Raw genomic sequence first — 14,762 nt, 5'->3', positions numbered from 1 at the left:
CAAGAATATATATACTTTATAGGCTCGGAGATCCCTCGTTCTACCTGTTACATACATTTCCTGTCGGCACAAAGTTATAATACCCTTCTACCCTATGGGTAGCGGGTATAAAAACCTTAATGTGCTTTTCAGCAAATTCTACAATCTTTGGAAGTGTCAAAAAAACGAAAACTTTAATGGGTTCTTCAGAAAATTCTACAATCTTTGGATATTTCACAAAAAAAGAATAAGCCACATTATTAACACAGCTCTGAAATTTACATATAATTCAAGCTGTCTTTAATCTTACTAATTTAATTGCTTTGCTAATGCAACTAGTCATGTCATCAAGAGCAGTTCTTCCGAAAGATTTACTACAATTTAAATTATAAAAGACACATTAACATTGCTGCTTAAAATGTGTAGAGACTTGAGGTTGAGGTTGACATTCAAGTTGCGTCCAATTTCTCATTCATACATTCATTCAGTGAGCAGTCTGGCGAAACTGAGAATAAACTTCAAAGCATTTAACAGTTGTTCACTGACCGGAGAAACGACCAGGCAACACACGCCCCGCCTCTCTCCACTCCCCCCTTCATTCCTCCATCTCATCCCATTACGATGTAATCTCCACAATGCCACAGCACAGTTTTAATTGCTGTGACACTGCAGATGCGGCTGACTGAAGCTGGAAATTGGTCAGCGAAGATAGGAGGAGACACAGAAATACATATATATATATAGACAGATAGTCTCTGTTGTTGCTCACGTTGTTGTCGTTTTCTAATTTGATAAAGATAAAAATCATTTTATAAATGCCGACGATGGCATTGGCGACGTTGCCATCAAGTGCGCCAGGCTCCTGACAGCCGACTCCAGTGTGCTCTCGCCTCTTAATTGAATGCTCATTTAAAAGGAAGAAGGACCAGAGTTGCCAACATCGTCGTCGTCGACTTTAATTGCATTTTTATTTCATTTCCCAGCAATTATCGCCGGTTCGTGTGCAAATTTATAAGCTCAAGCTGTGTAGTCATTGCTGTTGCTATTGCTGTTACTCTTCGCCACTTGCCACACCTGCTGCCACAACCTGTCGCACCTGCCTGCAACATCCTAAGCTGCAAAGGTCAATCGTCGTGTATCCGCTGGTCAGCTTAACTCTGTAACAGTATCTCTGAGTGTGTGTGTGTGTGTCTGTGTGTGTGTCTGTGTATGTGTTCTGTGCTCTGCTGTCGTAATTAAAGGTGGCCCTGGGCCAGGCCAACACAAGTCTTCTTGGTCTTGAGCGCGTGCTTCTGCAGCAGCTTTGGCTTTCCGGTTGCAACTCCTTGTTGTTGGCCACATTTTAGTAATATTTATAGTTGTTGCTGCGCTTTGGCATTGGTCTTAGTGCAAGTCCAAGTTGTCGTTGCCAGTTGTTAGCAAAGCAATTAGCATGAGTTTGTTATTGCAACACGGCAACAGCAACAATAACTTATCCCCTCCGCATAGGTAGAGTAGAGTAGACTAGAGTAGAGCGGAGAATCAACGACCATATTCAAGGCTGCACATGGTGAAAGTTTTACATATTCCCCAAACCTCAATACGGCACAAGAATTTAATTTATTTACTCCGACTCTGTTGCATGGTGCGCAAATGGTGTTGGCAAATGGCCATGTGGCATTTAACTCTTAACAACAAATCAAACGTAAGTGAAACTCACCATCAGATAGCCAAATATCTCAGCAGGATCAACGACAAGATTTACTACGCACAAACATTTAGCTAATTGTTCAGCGATCTTAGATAAGAAAGGGAAATTTAAAATGGAAAATAGCGAGCAAAATATAATAATTTGAAATGGCGTGAATAGCTAATTAAAGCAATAAATTCATAATAGCAAAAAATACAAATGAGAATAAATATTTAGCACTGAAATTAATTCAATAAATAAATGCGTATACGTAATAAAAAATTGCGAATTCCAATTATTACTCCAAATGCAAATACTTATTTAAAATCTAGCAAAATATACAAGTTAAACATTTTCATTAAAAGCAAAAAAATTATTATCAAAATATACTAAATTATTATACTGAAAAAATGCTAATATATATAATATAAGCCGAAGGTTTTTTTGATATATTACATTAAAAATATACCATTGAAAACACATCGCAAAGATATCTCTTCATTAAAAAGGATCAAAATGTATTCAATAAATAATTGCGTATACGTAAAAAAAACAACAATTTAAAATCATTCCTTTAAATTCTTATTTAATATCTAGCAATATACATAGATATAAACAAGTATGCAAATATACCGCAGTCTACAATTGTATATACTACTACATTTAAAATGTATCATTAAAGTATGACACTTTTTCGCAAAGATTTATTTTCATTAAATAGAACAGAAATTATTATTATCACTTCAAATTCAAATGGCTATTTAAATCTAGCAATATAATTTTAAACAAGTCTGAAAGGATCTCGACTATATTCTTAAAATATACCTAATTTATATACTGACAAAAAATACTAAAATATACCAAAAGTCTATATTTGTTAAACCGATAAACTATTCCATTTAAAATATGCAGTTAAAATATGAAAATTGTTCGCAAAGATTTGCTTCCTTTAAAAAGAAAGGAAAGAAAAAATATACTCAAGGCTTTATTTAGTATATTAATATACTACTACATTTAAAATGTATCATTAAAGTATGACACTTTTTCGCAAAGATTTCCTTTTACTAAAGAGCATTCCTTAAATAAGAAAAGGTCTCGCATTTTTCGACGCTTTTCACTACGCATACCCAGACAGCTATTCAATTAACAGCACGCATATATGAATGTATATGTGTGGCTGTATTTACACCTGACAAAGGTTCGTTTAACTCACAATTGTTGGCAGTTGTCTCTCGGTTTCCAGTTGCCAGTTGCCTGTTGCTTGGGCCGCCGATACATCCCCGGTGACAGTTAATTTTTAATTTAATGCACATAAACTGGGAGCTCGTTGCGAGTTACTTTGCTCGACACTCTTAATGGCATTTTGGCCCCATTTCAATTTACATGCGAGCACACACACACTCACAAAGGGACAACGGCGGACATGGATATACAAAAGAAATGAGCCCAAACACACACACAGAGAGAGAACAAGAGAGAGAGAGGGTCAAACTGCCGCTGGCAGCATTTTACACGTGGCGTCTGACAGGTGCGAGGGTCGCACTAAAGTTGGGCGCAAGGACATGCCAGTCCTTTGCCTCACTCTTCCCTCTCTCACCTGCTGCTGCCAAATGTGCCCGGGGGACACTTTTATTTTTTAAACTCTGCACTAAACATTTGCCTTCAATTTCGCCGTCAGTTTTTATATTTACTTTCCCTGTGCTGTCCCCAAAAACTTGTTTGGCAGTTTGTTTAGCTTGTTCTCGTTCTTCTTCTCGTTCCTGTTGCTCCCGCATCAATGTTTATCTGTGAGCCAGCTAACCGCTTTTGCTCTTATTCTGTTCTGGCCATTTTAAACCACTTTTAATGGCTTGTTTTGTGGGCCAAGCTGTTGACTGATTGACTGCGCTCACTTGATGAGTTTCTCTCTCTCTCTTTCATTTCGAGTGTGTGTGTGTGAACATGATATTTAGCTCGTTGTGATGGCCAACTTCTAATTAACACATATAGCACAACTTTTGCACACATTCGAGTGGCTGATGCCGCTTTCGCTCATTAGCTGCCATTTTGCATTTTCACATTTCCATTTCCATTTCCATTTCGTTTGCTCAATTTCATAAGCAATTGTGCGCATTTTCTTCTTGTTGCTGTTGTTGTCGCTCCCCCCGTTCCCCTAAATGTATGCAGCTGCACAAGGCATGCTAATATATGCCACACAATCACGCACACACACACACACTAGTAGGCTCTCCCACACTCACATTTATGAATTTCAAATGGGCGCAAACGAAGTTGCTGCTGCTGCAGCGCACAAAAGTATGCAACACAAAAGCAAAGCAAAGTTGCACGCTTTTGCTGCCTCCTCGTTTTCCTTTTCTTCTCCTTCTGGTTTTTTGCGCTTCACTCGCTCGATTTGTGCAACGTTTGTGCAAAAGTTTGTGCACCACAAACACACACACACACACACACACTCGTAACCAGCAAGACAATGGCTGCAACTGCAACTGCAACTACAGTTGGAGCTGCCAGCTGAAGCTGAATCTGAAGCTGCCAGCTTGCTTGTCATCTCACAACGAAAGCTGTAAACTCTTTGAGGAATGAGCATTGATTGCCTCATGCAATTCGAGCATTAAAGTCTCTCAAATGATCTGCCAAAGATATCTGTTAAATCATAATTTTCAGCTATATTTTTTGAAGATTAAGTCATTAACTACAGTCCCAGAAAGCTGTAGTAAAATTTACTTTATTTCATTCTTTTAAAACCTAATAAATAAGTCCTTGATTTTTCATAAATATATTTTTAAACGATCTACTTAACATCAAATATATCAACAAATATATTAATAGTTAATAATCATTTCTTTCACTTGAACTTCACTTCTTCCCTTTAAAATCATTCCAAAAAATAATCTCTTCAATCCTTATTCAAATTATTTTGAAATGTCTACTTAACATCAGTTGCTTTCATATCAAACATTATATTTTCTAGACCAAATAAAATAAAAAGAAAACATGAATGTTGAATTTATAATGAAGTGAATTTACTATATTTTTGCTAAATACAAAATATTATGAATAAGTCTAGACCCTAAAAAAGTGTGGAATAATATAGGGAAAGGAACTTCAATGTATTCAAAATCTTAGAAACTGATAGCAAAGAAAGATAGATAGCATTAAGAATATCTTTGTTAAGATTTGCAACTTCTCCTTATTTTACTTGACACCTACAAAACTTGTCGTGAAATTCAACTTTATAAATTATTCAAGTAACAAGTTTTAACCTACAGATAAGACTTCTGTATTCTCAACGATTCATATCGCAACTATTCAACGTAATTCCCCTTTAACCTAGACACATAGCTGCAATACCCCAGCGCAATCCATCGAAAGAGAATAAAAACTGAATCAGTGTTGGGTTTGCACGTTGGATATTCGCCTGATTTTGAGTTTAGGCCACTTTTGCAGCTGCAGAGAAACGTGTGAGAAGTTTCAAGTATTCGGTATGCCGTATTCCGTATGCGGTTAGTGATTGCATCATAAATCCATTTAGCAGCTCGAAAGAGCAAACTAGCAAAAGCAACACAAACAAACACATACACACACAAATAGCTCTGTGGGGCAACCTCAAACTCTGTGTGTGTGGTCAAGTCAAATGGTCAAGTGCCTGATTAGCCTTTAATTGGCGGCCCTTTTGTTAATTTAGACCGGCGACTCTCGACTCTCGACTGCCGATTGGACGGCCCTTAGACCTAAAAGCAAACACGCACAAATTTACGTCCTGGGACGAAAGTAATTACACGGCTTGGTTGCAAAGCGTCCTCATCGTCGTTGTCGTTGTCGTCCTCGTCGTCGTCGTCGTTGTCAGTGTCCATTCAATTTGCACCCAACCACTCGATGTCTCCGAGGGTCGAAGAAGGGCGTGCTCTAACGGTTTTGTGCTAATTTCCGGTGCTCATATTTGGCAGACAGTCACGCCCATTTACACAGCTGCAACAACAGCAACAACAACAGCAACAGGAGCTGGAGCTGCAGCCACATTCAAAGGCAACAAACAATTCGAATTGCACCACATCCTGTCTGCCAGCAAAAGCAATTCAATTCAGCAATTGCATTCTCAACGGCCCCAACAACAAATTGGAATAAAACAACAACAGAAGCAACAACAACAACAGCAGGAAAAACAATTGCAGCCACAGACTTGTAAACATACTAAATCTATTATCCTGTCAAATTGACAAACCCGATTCTTTATATGCCTCCATTCGAGCACACGCAACAGACAAGCAAATGACAAACATTAGGGTTACTCACTTTGCAGAAGTAACTATGAAAATGTGAAAAATATTACTAGTTGTTGATATAGGAAAAGCTACTTTAAAAGTCGATGCAAAACTTGTAAATATTCCGAACTGATTTTATCAATCATTTTAACACAAGCCAAACGTAAAAGTAATTCATGACGAAACCATCCGAATTCATAATTTTAAATATTGAATTTAATGTTAGCTACACAGAGAAAAAATTCAAATTCTCGTAGCAAGTAAGAAAGGAATAAGCTGAGTTTGCTTGAATATGAGATACCCTCTACCCATTTTCAATGAAAGCAAAGCCATGCCTTATTATTCTTAAAATATACCAAAATAATATACCACAAAAATACTAAAATATACCATATGCTGCCCATTTTTAATGAAAGCAAAGCCGTGCGTTATTATTCGTAAAATATACCGAAATATTATACCACAAAAATACTAAAATATATCATATGCTGGCTATTTTTAATGAAAGCAAAACCGTGCGTTATTATTTAAAAAAAAAACCACAAATATACTGAAATATACCATATGCTGCCCATTTTTAATGAAAACAAAATCGTTTGTTATTGTTCTTAAAATATACCAAAATAATATACTACCAAAATACTAAAATATACCATATGCTACGCATTTTTAATGAAAGCAAAGCTGTGCGATATTATTCTTAAAATATACCAAAAATAATATATATATATACCCATTTTTATGAAAGCAAAAGAAGGCGGTATTATTATTAAAAAAATATATTGAATTAATATACCACAATAATACTAAAATACACCAAATGCTACCAAAACTGTGGTAGTATCCTTAATATATACTGAATTAATATACCTAAGTAATACAAAAATATACCAAATGCTACCCATTTGTCATGAAAACAAAACAGTAAACGATTATTCTTAAAATATGCCTATTAATTTGGCACCACACAAATACTAGAATATACTAAATGCTATATTAAGTACATTGATATAGTACTACATATTATATACATATATAATACCCTTCTAACCTAAAAATAGTGGGTATAATAAAACAAATTCCACTAAATGTCATGTAAAACCACCTAAAATATTTTGCTTTCTAATTTAAGCAACGTTAATAGAAAACGTTTTATCTAAATCTTTGTTGTAATTATTAAAATCATAATGAAATTCCCCAATATTTAGTTTTATAGATAGCATAGTAATCAAATCATTAAAAAGCCTGCTTATATCAAGCGAAATAACCTATAACTTCTTCATAGTTCCACTCACTCACGCATAGATAGATTTGCATTTGCGCACACACTCAAGAATCGTGACTCTCCCTAATGACTGAGCCACTCACTCGACGCATTGAAAAGCCGTTTCCATGTGGCGTAAGTGTTTGCAGCAATCAGTTATGAGGCAAGTGCAACACAGCCAGAGAAACAGCAACAACAACAAGAGGGGCTGCCACTTTCCTGCAGTTCCTGTGGCGATTGTCAACAGCGCAGTTTTTGTGCTGCTCCCTCGACAGCATGCTGGACAGGAGTTGAACGTGAACGTGAACGAGAAATGTGAAAGAATCAGAATGAGAGAAGGAGAAGCAGGAGGTAGAGAAGCCACTGGCCATTGGCAGACAGCTCACTGTCCATGCTGTCCATGGCCCTGGCCATGCTCTATAAATCTGCACAAATTGGCAACACTCTGTGGGCTGCATTAAAAAATATTTTATAAAAGAGCAAAAGTAAATAAATTTACAACGATGGACGCAACAGCACACATGTTGCCACGATTCGCTTTCCAGCTTCGCGTTCTTTTTTTTTTTTGATTTTGTTGCTTTTGTGCATTTTTCAACAGCTGCTTGTTTATTTATGCTTGTAACGTTTATAAATCGCTTGTCCAAAAAAAATAGTGTAAAACGAGCGAGCAAACGCAAGAAAGACGCCAGCATGAAAAGCAGAAAGTCTGACTGCGACAACAGCAACAACTGTAGCCAAAGGTGGCGTACAATGTGGCGTATGCTTGTTGTCCCCCAATTGAGTTATCAAAGAGAGAGAGAGAGAGAGAGAGCGAGTCAGAGAGTGTGTAAGTTCATAAATCAGGCAACTAACCGCATCGACTGCCCGTTGATGACCTTATTACGCTTAACTTGTGTCGCACCAAACGCAGCAGCATCAGCAGCAAGTGGCGTAGCTTAAATATTTAAACGTTGCAGCTTCCAACTTTTGCCACTGATTTGCTTGAGACGCAACCGCCCGTTGTGCGTCGCCATTCATTCATTCGCCGCCTGGCTGGGCAAATATTTGCGCCCACTGCGGGGGGCGATATTTCATTTCGAGTCGCAGAACTCATAAATCTACTCGCTGGCTGCCTGGCTGGCTGGATGGCTACCTGGCCAGGATGGAAATGGATGAGCGACCGCAGTAAGCAATCGTTAGACTGACAAACAGACATCAACATCAGCCACAGGCAACTGAGGCAACCGAGGCAGCAGCTACAGTCAGTCAACCTTTAGAAGACGCATCAACGGGCGGCAAAATCAATATTTTCATTCGAATGAAAAATGACCTGCAGCGTGTCGGAGCAGTTGTCCAAAATGGACAGCTACAAAACCACTTTTGGATTGGGCTTTAAGCCAAACGATGTCGAACCAAGAGAGAGAGAGAGAGAGAAAGAGAGAGAGAGGAGACAGAGACGGAGACACACGTTTCAATAGACAAAACACAATTTGACGTATAGCTGCAGCTTAAGTGATTAGCTTAAACAACTTGTTGTGGCTCTCGGTTTCTGCAAATCAAGCAGCCAAGTCGAGCTCGCAAATTTGCAAACGTCGCATAATTGATTAAACATTGAAAACGAATGACTTAATCAAGTGCGTGCCACGTGGCGTATACGCAATGCCAACGCAAATAGGGACAAACCCTCCCTTCCCCCTCAATAACAACAGCTTCTGCTTTGTTGGGCCTGATGAAGCAGATGATGATCATAATCATGATGAACAGACAACAACAACAACAACAACAATGGCACAAGCAACGGCAAATAAAGCCAAAAGAAAAACAAAGACACCAATCAGCAGCAAAAACGGCTCAGGCACAAAATTCAAGCAACACACAGTAGCATCTTTATAGATGTAGCAAATATATCAGATAATCCAATCAAGAGTCGCTAAGCTAACAGCAACAATATGTGACGATGACGAACTTAATAAAAATATCAAAAATGTGAAATTCATTATTATATCTACTAAAATAGTGCATAGATCTTAGCTCGAAAAATTACAATACTATAAATAAGAATAGAATATAGAAATTCAAAATTCACATCATAAGTTTAATTTTAATAGAAAATAAAGCACACATAAATAAAGAACGTTACTGTGCCTAACTTCAACGCGAATATTATAATTTACTCCATCAATGTTTTAATATTTTTGCTTCGTTGTAATATCTGCGCTTTTTTTATAGAACTTTCCTTTAACCTGATTCTTAAATTACTGTAATATTTAAACTGACTTTTAAAGTAATAAAGAACTAGTTAATGCTGAAACAAAGTTTCAAATATAAATTTCGAAATTTGACAGCAATTTTGTGATTTCCAAGTATTTCAAATATATTCCATAAATGTAAGCCTTTTAACTTACACTTTTTACGAAATATAATGAATAAGACTTTAGTGAATCTAGTGAATAATCTACAATTTTTTTAGTCATCAATAATTCCAATAGTTAAAGTTTACTATTAGTCTTCTAATTTCTAATGAATGCTGAACTTGTAAAGTACACAATTAAGTAATATATTTGTCGCAGTCAGTGTATATTGGATTCGATATATTGAGTATACGCTAGGTAGGCCCCCGCACTTTGGTGTTCTTTATTGTTTTGTTCAACGTATTGTTGCTGTTGTTATTGTTGTTGTTATCTCGCTTATTCTTAGTTCTCGTTGTAGGCACTCAGCTACGTGACACTGACATGGATTTTCAAGTTGTTTGTCGTGTGTGCGTGTGTGTGTGTTGGTGTGTGTGTGTTGGTGTGTGTGTGTTGGTGTGTGTGTGTGTGTGTGTCATTGCCTGCGGATGTCCTCTCAGTGTACTGTACAACTGGCTCGTGTTGCTGCCTGCTCGACTCAACTCGACTCGACTTGGTTTGTCTTGTGTGTTGTGTTGTATTGCTTAGGCTCATCCTCATCTCCCCTACCCCCTTCTCACTCACTGTATCTATCTCTTTGGTGTTCGTTCGTGTTGTGCCCTAAAACCTACTTGCACTTTGTCAATTCGTAAATCTTTTTATACGCCATTCTTTTCGGGGGCGCCTGCCATCATCAAAGGCAACACAACTTTACAAAACTAACTCGACAAATGTTGAGACAGCAGCTGTAGGCAGTCTCCCTCTCCCTCACTCTCTCCCTCTCTCTTTCGCTCTTTCAGCCAAACATTTGACAATTGTGCAAGTTAACTTTGATGAATTCAATTATTCGAGCACGACATGCTTCTCTCTCTTGCCATCTCTATCTCTTTCAGCACGTGTTTGTCTTTGCCGCGTTCGTCGTTCAATGAGTTTATTGTCATCGTGCTTAGCACGAATTGAAATTCCCCCATGGGTATCCCCCTTCTATCCCCAACCCTCTTTCGGCACTTCCTGTGTCTCAATCTGTAAAGTGGATTTATTTCGGCGAAATCGAAAGTTGACTTCTTCTTCGTGTGACACGCCTTCACTTTTTTGGCACCCCTGCAAATCCCAACTAAGCTTGCTTGTCGTAAAAATTGGTGCGTGCATGTGCGTGTGTGTGTGTCTGTGCGTGTGTGTAAAACATTAAAGGATTTATCAACTTACGCAAGGGAAAGTTAGTCAAGTCACCAGATTTGTGCCTTATTATAGTTGTTCACAACAAGTGATTGATTAAACTGTTGCCTCTTCAAAGCTTCGACGAGCTTTGTTTCTATTCTGGGCAACAGCTGAGAAAATAAAATAAAATAAATATTTGCCCAAAAATGCAGCGAGCAAAATAAACTTAAATGAAGCAGCAAGAAATATTCCATATAGAAAATTCGAAATAATAAAATAAGCAAACGCAAAAACCAAAAACTATGCCCAATAAATTATTAGCTCAACTTGCGCCAGAAATCTAAAGAAAAAATATTACTCCAAGGTATTTAATAGGATTAGAAGATAATCCCTTAAGGTTTGTGCACAGAGATAAAATAGCAGAAATTTGTTGGCAGTGTCGACTCCTCTATCTTTTGTTTTTTTTTATACCCGATACCCATAAGGTAAAAGGGTATTATAACTTTAAGCCTGCAAACGTAATTTTAAAACTAGACTTTTGGTAACTACAATAAAAGATAAAAATACTAGAACTTATACAAGAAATACTTTTATATAAACAAAAACGACAACACACTACGGGTCTTACGTGTTTTGGATGACAAACTATATCAGTTAAAATCAATAGTATATTTTTCATGTATATACTATATCAAAATACCAAATATTGACTTTGGTATATTTTTAGGATCTGGTATATTTTGCACATTATGGTATATTTGTAATTATATACCAATATACCGAATATTATATTCAGTATTTTTTAGTATTTGTGTGGTATATTAATTTAATATATTTTTAAGGTAGTACCGCACTATGAATATTAACCTTTTATATATTTTAGTATTTTTAACCTTTAATATATTAAGTATTTTTGGTATATATTTGGTATATTTTAAAATTAATACCGAACTGTTTTGCTTTCATTAAAAATGGGTAGCGGGTATCTTACAGTCGAGCACACTCAACTGTAGCTTTTTTACTTGTTTTTTTTTTCTCTTCGGTTTTGTTTGCAGCGAGTGCAATTGAAATTTGTGTTTGATTTGATTATTTACCTGGCAGCTCTCTGATTTATTCATTAAATAATGTGTGTTGCACTCACACACACAGTAACACACACACACACATTCTGCTGTTCTACAAAATAAATTGATTTCAGTTTTCAACATTAATTTAATAGTTTGGCTGCCTTTTGCTGTTGTTTTTACAACCTTCTCCCCTTTCCTCTCTCGCCTTTTGGGTTGACTCTGCTTTTATGATTATTACAATTGGTTGTTGCACTCTTGGTTACATTTGTAATTTCACATCGTGTGTGTATGTGTGTGTATGTGTGCAATTTATATATATATGAAATCGTTTAATTACAATTGAATCGGTTTATGCATTGCTGTGGTCATTTGCATCGCATTCCGCCCATCAGCAACAAAATGCTGAAATTCAGCTCATGTCAAGTGCCCATTTTTGGGGTTTTTCGAGTATCGAGTTACGGCTGCTGCTGATGTTGTTGCTGTTGTTGCTGTTGATGTTGAATTCTTTAAAGTGTCGACCATAAAACGTCAAGTGGACCACAACTAAAGCCCCATAAATCAGCTGGCCATAATCGTTATCGTTTATCCTTTATCGCCCATGTATCGTTATCGCTTTGGCCCACATTTCCAATTCCATTTCCATACAATGCATACAATTTTAATTCATTTTACTGTTAATAATAATGCATTAAATACGCGAAACAATTTGGCCTTGTTTTGTCATTTAACTGGTTTTCTGCTTGTTTGCCCATTAGCCGCATTTGTATATCTCTTCTTTTTTTTTGGCCATTGTGTTGCCACTCATAATCGTTGAACAAAACTAAAAACTTTCGAGGCTACATATACCACAAAAAGCCATTTTCCACTCTGCGTTTGCACGTGGCTTTCTGTTCTTGTTTATATTTGCATTTAAATGTTGGATTTTAGAATTAGAATATTTATATATTTCATAATAAGAGCAGCTCTTGAAATAGGAATCAATTGTATAACAAAACCAGAACATGATTTTCATTTAATTAGCAACACTTTAAGCATATTTAAAGAAATAAATCTATTGACTTGGGTTGAAGCGTTCGAGTCGAGACATCTGCACAACTCCCCGAAGTTCTTAGTTGGCCAATTAAATTCAAATTTATAATTTATAAGCTGCTAATTTAACGGCTGGCTGCACTGAGCAGCAACAACAGCAACAACAACAAGAACAATTGATATGCTGAATTAATGACAAGTAACAGGATAATGATTTCAGCACGAACACAGACAACAACAGAGCTGCCAGGACAACGACGTCAACGACGACAACGACTACGAAAGGCATTGCCTTAGCCCAAGAGTCCAGGCACATTTATAGATTATTTGATTTAAACATTTTGTTGACACAGCTCCAATGTCCTGGGCACGAAATGTAAATATCCAATCTCTTCTTCCTACTCAACTCAACTCAACTATCTCTCTATCTCTCTCTGTTAACTGCTGTGACATCTGTTAATATTTAGTCAAAAATTCGCAAAGTGCAAATGCGTACGTTTGTTTGACTTTATAAATAAGTAAAATTATTTTGGCAAAATCTATTTGATTATGTACAATTTATAATTGAGGCTCATCCGTTTAGCTGCATCTCACGTGCGTGAGATTCATCTGCTGTTGGCTGCTGCTGCTATTTGCTGCCAATGTCAGGACATGATTTTCATATCACATTTGAATTTAGATTCTGATTTGTGTGTTTGCCATGCGTAATTGCGCATCGGAAGTGCCAGTTCCACTGACCAGAGCTGCCCTCATTAATCCTGCTTTCTCTGCCTCTGTTTGTTTGCTCCTGACCAGCTCAACAAATTGAGCCTATATACGTGGCGCCATCTATCTACGGGTAGTTGTACTCGCTTGAATATTTAAAGCTTCATTCATGTAGAGCTTTGTTCAGCTTTTCACTACAGCTTTTACTATGCAAGCTTTTCATGCGTAAGCTTACACACAATGTCCTTGCCGGGTTGAAGGCAAAAGCACTCACACTCAATCAATCACATGCAAACTCACACACACTCACACACACACATACATATAGCAACTCTTCTATGTATTTCCATTGCCATTGAGAAACTTCCGTTGCAGTACGCATGCACCGAAACTTTTTCTATTATGAGTCCTTTATGGCCCAAACATGTGGCTGACCATCAGATGTTTTGCATATCGAGCGAAGGCAAAGAGAACACGAAAGAAAGTAAAAGAGAGAGAGAGCGAGTGAGAGAGAGCTTTTTGCGTATCTTGGCGTAGAATTTAAGCATAATCGTTTGAAGAATCATGTGGAAGAGGAGATAAAATTACCAAAGAGCCTAATTCAAGATTACAATATTTTAAACTATTTTAAAAAATTCTATGCTTAACAATATTGAAGTTTTATATACAGAAAAGCTATTAAGGTGTCCTAAATATTTATTAATACATCAAAAATTTGAAAACTACAACAAAGTTATCATAGAGGTAGTATAAAACTTTTCATTAAAATATTCTAACAAAGTAGAATTTTTTCTAATAAATAATAAATAAATAATAAACAAAAAGAGCCAGCATTTATAAATGTATAAAATATCTGTAGCTAACCAGAGTATGAATAAAAAGCGAAGCAAAGAATAAATGAAAGCTACCGAAAAACTTAAATTTTAATTCTTCGCAAGGAAAACGAATTACACATTAATTATTTTTTTTATACTAAAACAAAGCTCATTTTGTGAAAATACAGGTTTTTAAAAGAAAATCTTGCTTAAACAAGAAAAAAGATCCCTTTCAACAAACTTTCAAATCACTGAAGTAAAGGAGAAAAGTCAAAACTCTGTTTGAGAGTCACTTTGTCAGTAAAGTTCATTAGAGAAAAGCTCGCTTGAACAAGAAAAAAGCTGCCTTTAAACAAACGTTCAAATCATACAAGTAAATGGTTTCCAGCGGTTGTCTTGTGGATTGCTAGTAAAAGTCTGCACTTTCTTCCATAGTCACTTTGTTAGAAAA

At 36.6% G+C, this 14,762-nt stretch overlaps 1 long non-coding RNA gene across 1 annotated transcript in view; it reads right to left on the bottom strand.

The window, feature by feature from the left end:
* The window catches only part of LOC133850138 (uncharacterized), a 54,151-nt gene that overhangs the window by 37,007 nt on the left and 2,382 nt on the right, over positions 1 to 14,762 (bottom strand). The window lies entirely within an intron of this gene.

The sequence above is a fragment of the Drosophila sulfurigaster genome, chromosome 2L (genome assembly GCF_023558435.1).
Source record: "Drosophila sulfurigaster albostrigata strain 15112-1811.04 chromosome 2L, ASM2355843v2, whole genome shotgun sequence".
NCBI classification, from domain to species: Eukaryota; Metazoa; Arthropoda; class Insecta; order Diptera; family Drosophilidae; genus Drosophila; species Drosophila sulfurigaster.
Note: the sequence above shows the minus strand (reverse complement) of the source record. Positions and strands in the feature narration are given on the sequence as shown.